Source organism: Oncorhynchus clarkii, chromosome 6, assembly GCF_045791955.1.
Source record: "Oncorhynchus clarkii lewisi isolate Uvic-CL-2024 chromosome 6, UVic_Ocla_1.0, whole genome shotgun sequence".
Classification (NCBI taxonomy): Eukaryota; Metazoa; Chordata; class Actinopteri; order Salmoniformes; family Salmonidae; genus Oncorhynchus; species Oncorhynchus clarkii.
In genome coordinates this window covers 1286364-1292701 of record NC_092152.1, presented here as the reverse complement: position 1 = coordinate 1292701, position 6338 = coordinate 1286364, and positions in this window count along the sequence as shown.

The following is a 6338-nucleotide window of genomic DNA, read 5'->3' as shown; positions in this document are numbered from 1 at the left end:
TATGCTTATTTATTTTCCCTTTTGTACTTTAACTATTTGCACATCGTTTACAACACTGTATATATATAATATGACATTTGAACTTTTGTGTAATGCTTACTGTTATTTTTCATTGTTTATTTAACTTGTGTTTGTTATCTATTTCACTTACTTTGGCAACGTTAACATGTTTCCCATGACAATAAAGCCTCTTGAATTGAAATTGAAATTTAGAGAGAGACTTTTTGTCTTTCTTTAATGATAATGATACATCCTCATTTAATTTCATTAAAACCTCACCCCCCCTTTAAAACAAATATCCCCTGTGATGCATCCTCACCTTGCCCTCTACCCCACGATACAAAACAACACCACACATCACAATAACCAAAACCTCACCACTTCTACAACTGTATATCCAACCCATCTTCCCTAGCTGTACAGACACCCCCTATTCCCCGTGGTTCCTGGTCAAATGGCCCCCTATTCCCTGTGGGTCCTGGTCAAATGGCCCCCTATCCCCTGTGGGTCCTGGTCAAATAGCCCACTATTCCCTGTGGGTCCTGGTCAAATGGCCCCCTATTCCCCTGTGGGTCCTGGTCAAATGGCCCCCTATTCCCCTGTGGGTCCTGGTCAAATAGCCCACTATTCCCTGTGGGTCCTGGTCAAATGGCCCCCTATTCCCCTGTGGGTCCTGGTCAAATAACCCACTATTCCCTGTGGGTCCTGGTCAAATGGCCCCCTATTCCCCTGTGGGTCCTGGTCAAATGGCCCCCTATTCCCCTGTGGTTCCTGGTCAAATGGCCCCCTATTCCCCTGTGGGTCCTGGTCAAATGGCCCCCTATTCCCTGTGGGTCCTGGTCAAATGGCCGCCTATCCCCTGTGGGTCCTGGTCAAATGGCCCCCTATTCCCCTGTGGGTCCTGGTCAAATGGCCCATATTCCCCTTGGGTCTTGGTTAAATGGCCCATATTCCCCTTGGGTCCAGGTTAATTGGCCCCTATTCCCCATGGGCCCTGGTAAAATGGCCCCCTATTCCCTGTGGGCCCTGGTCAAATGGCCCCCTATTCCCCGTGGGTCTTGGTTAAATGGCCCATATTCCCCTTGGGTCCAGGTTAATTGGCCCCTATTCCCCATGGGCCCTGGTCAAATGGCCCCCTATTCCTCGTAGGCCCTGGTCAAATGGCCCTCGTAGGCCCTGGTTAAATGGCCCCTATTCCCCATGGGCCCTGGTCAAATGGCCCCTATTCCCCGTGGGCCTGGGTCAAATGACCCCTATTCCCCATGGGCAGTGGTCAAATGGCCCCTATTCCCCGTGGGTCCTGGAGAAAAATTCCCTCTATTCCCCGTGGGCAGTGGTCAAATGGCCCCCTATTCCTAGTGGGCACAGGTCATATGGCCCCCTATTCCTAGTGGGCACAGGTCATATGGCCCCCTATTCCTAGTGGGCACAGGTCAAATGGCCCCCTATTCCCCTATGGTCAGGATCAAATGGCCCTCTATTCCCTGTGGGCCCTGAATAAATGGCCCCTATTCCCCGTGGGACCTGTTCAAATGGCCCCTATTCCCCGTGGGCCCTGGTCAACTGGCCCCTATTCCCTGTGGGCCCTTGTCAAATGCCCCCCTATTCCCTGTGGGCCCTGGTCAAATGGCCCCCTATTCCCCTTGGGTCCTGGTCAAATGGCCCCCTATTCCCCTTGAGTCCTGGTCAAATGGCCCCCTATTCCCTGTGGGCATTGATCAATGGCCCCCTATTCCCCTTGGGTCCTGGTCAAATGACCCCCTATTCCCCGTGGGTCCTGGTTAAATGGCCCCATTCCCCATGGGTCCTGGTCAAATGGCCCCTATTTCCCGTTGGCCCTGGTCAAATGGCCCCTATTCCCTGTGGGTTCTGGTAAAATGGCCCCCTATTCCCCTTGGGTTCTGGTCAAATGGCCCCTATTCCAGTTACCTTGCCTTAACCACCTTTTATATTGTCTCTTGTTAACCTTAGCTTTGTCTGGGTTTACTTACTGTAGACCATCAGTGATTTCATGCTTTATCTGCAAGGAGTTATATAGACATTCCATGAAAAACTAACTCTGCAATTTGATGCTTACTTCTGTGTTGTGTTCTATTCAGTCACCCTTACTCACGTGGAGTTGTTTTTACAGCAGGCTGCCACAAGGGGGAGCCTATACAGCAGGATGCCACATGGTGGAGCCACTAATTCAATTTATAAATCCTGTCTCTTATAAGACCTGCATATTACCTCTGTTTAAGTTAATAAGACAATACGCTGTATTATATTAGCTCTGTCTGAGGAGAGAGGACAATAAGCTGTATTATATTAGCTCTGGGGAGAGAGGATAATCAGCTGTGTTATATTAGCTATTGGTGAGAGAGGACAATCAGCTGTGTTATATTAGCTCTGTCTGAGGAGAGAGGACAATCAGCTGTATTATATTAGCTCTGTCTGAGGAGAGAGGAAAATCAGCTGTATTATATTAGCTCTGTCTGAGGAGAGAGGACAATCAGCTGTATTATATTAGATCTGAGGAGAGAGGACAATCAGCTGTATTATATTAGCTCTGAGGAGAGAGGACAATCAGCTGTGTTATATTAGCTCTGTCTGAGGAGAGAGGACAATCAGCTGTGTTAAATTAGCTCTGTCTGAGGAGATTGGACAATCAGCTGTGTAATATTAGCTCTGTCTGAGGAGAGTGGACAATCAGCTGTATTATATTAGCTCTGTGGAGAGAGGACATCAGCTGTATTATATTAGCTCTGTCTGAGGAGAGAGGACAATCAGCTGTGTTATATTAGCTCTGTCTGAGGAGAGAGGACAATCAGCTGTGTTATATTAGCTCTGTCTGAGGAGAGAGGACAATCAGCTGTATTATAATAGCTCTGAGGAGAGAGGGCAATCAGCTGTATTATATTAGCTCTGAGGAGAGAGGACAATCAGCTGTATTATATTAGCTCTGAGGAGAGAGGACAATCAGCTGTATTATATTAGCTCTGAGGAGAGAGGACAATCAGCTGTGTTATATTAGCTCTGAGGAGAGAGGACAATCAGCTGTATTATATTAGCTCTGAGGAGAGAGGACAATCAACTGTATTATATTAGCTCTGAGGAGAGAGGACAATCAGCTGTGTTATATTAGCTCTGTCTGAGGAGAGAGGACAATCAGCTGTGTTAAATTAGCTCTGTCTGAGGAGATTGGACAATCAGCTGTGTAATATTAGCTCTGTCTGAGGAGAGAGGACAATCAGCTGTATTATATTAGCTATGTGGAGAGAGGACATCAGCTGTATTATATTAGCTCTGTCTGAGGAGAGAGGGCAATCAGCTGTGTTATATTAGCTCTGTCTGGGGAGAGAGGACAATCAGCTGTGTTATATTAGCTCTGTCTGAGGAGAGAGGACAATCAGCTGTGTTATATTAGCTCTGTCTGGGGAGAGAGGACAATCAGCTGTGTTATATTAGCTCTGTCTGAAGAGAGAGGACAATCAGCTGTGTTATATTAGCTCTGTCTGAAGAGAGAGGACAATCAGCTGTGTTTTTTTAGCTCTGTCTGGGGAGAGAGGACAATCAGCTGTGTTACATTAGCTCTGAGAAGAGAGTACAATCAGCTGTGTTATATTAGCTCTCAGGAGAGAGGACAATCAGCTGTATTATATTAGCTCTGAGGAGAGAGGACAATCAGCTGTGTTATAATAGCTCTGAGGAGAGAGGACAATCAGCTGTATTATATTAGCTCTGAGGAGAGAGGACAATCAGCTGTATTATATTAGCTCTGAGGAGAGAGGACAATCAGCTGTGTTATATTAGCTCTGAGGAGAGAGGACAATCAGCTGTATTATATTAGCTCTGAGGAGAGAGGACAATCAGCTGTATTATATTAGCTCTGAGGAGAGAGGACAATCAGCTGTGTTATATTAGCTCTGTCTGAGGAGAGAGGACAATCAGCTGTGTTAAATTAGCTCTGTCTGAGGAGATTGGACAATCAGCTGTGTAATATTAGCTCTGTCTGAGGAGAGAGGACAATCAGCTGTATTATATTAGCTATGTGGAGAGAGGACATCAGCTGTATTATATTAGCTCTGTCTGAGGAGAGAGGGCAATCAGCTGTGTTATATTAGCTCTGTCTGGGGAGAGAGGACAATCAGCTGTGTTATATTAGCTCTGTCTGAGGAGAGAGGACAATCAGCTGTGTTATATTAGCTCTGTCTGGGGAGAGAGGACAATCAGCTGTGTTATATTAGCTCTGTCTGAAGAGAGAGGACAATCAGCTGTGTTATATTAGCTCTGTCTGAAGAGAGAGGACAATCAGCTGTGTTTTTTTAGCTCTGTCTGGGGAGAGAGGACAATCAGCTGTGTTACATTAGCTCTGAGAAGAGAGTACAATCAGCTGTGTTATATTAGCTCTCAGGAGAGAGGACAATCAGCTGTATTATATTAGCTCTGAGGAGAGAGGACAATCAGCTGTGTTATAATAGCTCTGAGGAGAGAGGGCAATCAGCTGTATTATATTAGCTCTGAGGAGAGAGGACAATCAGCTGTACTATATTAGCTCTGAGGAGAGAGGACAATCAGCTGTATTATATTAGCTCTGAGGAGAGAGGACAATCAGCTGTGTTATATTAGCTGTGTCTGAGGAGAGAGGACAATCAGCTGTGTTATATTAGCTCTGTCTGGGGAGAGAGGACAATCGGCTGTGTTATATTAGCTCTGTCTGAGGAGAGAGGACAATCAGCTGTGTTAAATTAGCTCTGAGCTGAGAGGACAATCAGCTGTGTTATATTAGCTCTGTCTGGGGAGAGAGGACAATCAGCTGTGTTATATTAGCTCTGTCTGAGGAGAGAGGACAATCAGCTGTGTTATATTAGCTCTGAGGAGAGAGGACAATCAGCTGTGTTATATTAGCTCTGAGGAGAGAGGACAATCAGCTGTATTATATTAGCTCTGAGGAGAGAGGACAATCAGCTGTGTTATATTAGCTCTGTCTGGGGAGAGAGGACAATCAGCTGTGTTATATTAGCTCTGTCTGAGGAGAGAGGACAATCAGCTGTGTTATATTAGCTCTGTCTGGGGAGAGAGGACAATCAGCTGTGTTATATTAGCTCTGTCTGAAGAGAGAGGACAATCAGCTGTGTTTTTTTAGCTCTGTCTGGGGAGAGAGGACAATCAGCTGTGTTACATTAGCTCTGAGAAGAGAGTACAATCAGCTGTGTTATATTAGCTCTGAGGAGAGAGGACAATCAGCTGTATTATATTAGCTCTGAGGAGAGAGGACAATCAGCTGTGTTATATTAGCTCTGAGGAGAGAGGACAATCAGCTGTGTTATATTATCTCTGAGGAGAGAGGACAATCAGCTGTGTTATATTAGCTCTGAGGAGACAGGGAGATTAGCATATGGTGCATGTGGAAGGTCTTTCTATACATCTCACTCTCTCCTTCCGCTAAAAACAAAACTACGTTCCTTTTTTCTGTCTGTAAAAAGACAGGAGAAGGTCAGATGTTTGTCTTACAGGCTATTTGTGTCTATTTGCACAGAAGTTGATTAGACAGAGCAGACTCCCGCATTAATCCACGTGTCTAAGAGGATGGCCTTTTCCCTGTAATGAAGCATTTACATTGTATCACAGTCAACACACGTACACAGAGAGTTAGAACAGGCTTTTGCTTTAGTTGTTGGAGAGAGCTTAAAAGCAGTGATAAAACAACCTCTCCAGCCACGAGTGCTCTGTAGTGCTCTGTTCACAAGTGGAGTCCGGAGAGGAAGAGGAGAGGACGAGAGGAGAGGAAGAGTGGCGAGGACGAGAGATACGATGAGAGACATTCAGCACAATAGCTTTTAGTTCATTTAGTGTTGAAAGAGATTCATGTTTTTTCAGAAACACTCCCATTATCTATGATCCTGTTGGTATGCATGGAATCTGCCGCGACCCCCACTCAAATCTACGCTCCTGTTTTACAGAATTACAGAATCGTCCACTCTCCTCCTTGCCCTCTGACCTCCCCAGCTATCGTCTCTCCCTGGTGACCTCTGACCCCTCTGTGTCGATGCCGTGGTAGACTCCAGCAGAGAGAATCTCATTAACAAACAGGTAACAGTGTACCACTATATAGGGAATAGGGCTCTGGTCTATAGTAGTACCACTATATAGGGAATAGGGCCCTGGTCTATAGTAGTGCACTATATAGGGAATAGGGCTCTGGTCTAAAGTAGTGCACTATATAGGGAATAGGGCTCTGGTCTAAAGTAGTGCACTATATAGGGAATAGGGCTCTGGTCTAAAGCAGTGTACTATATAGGGAATAGCGTGCCATTTGGGACAGGACAGAGATATGAATGAATCATGGTCACACCTCG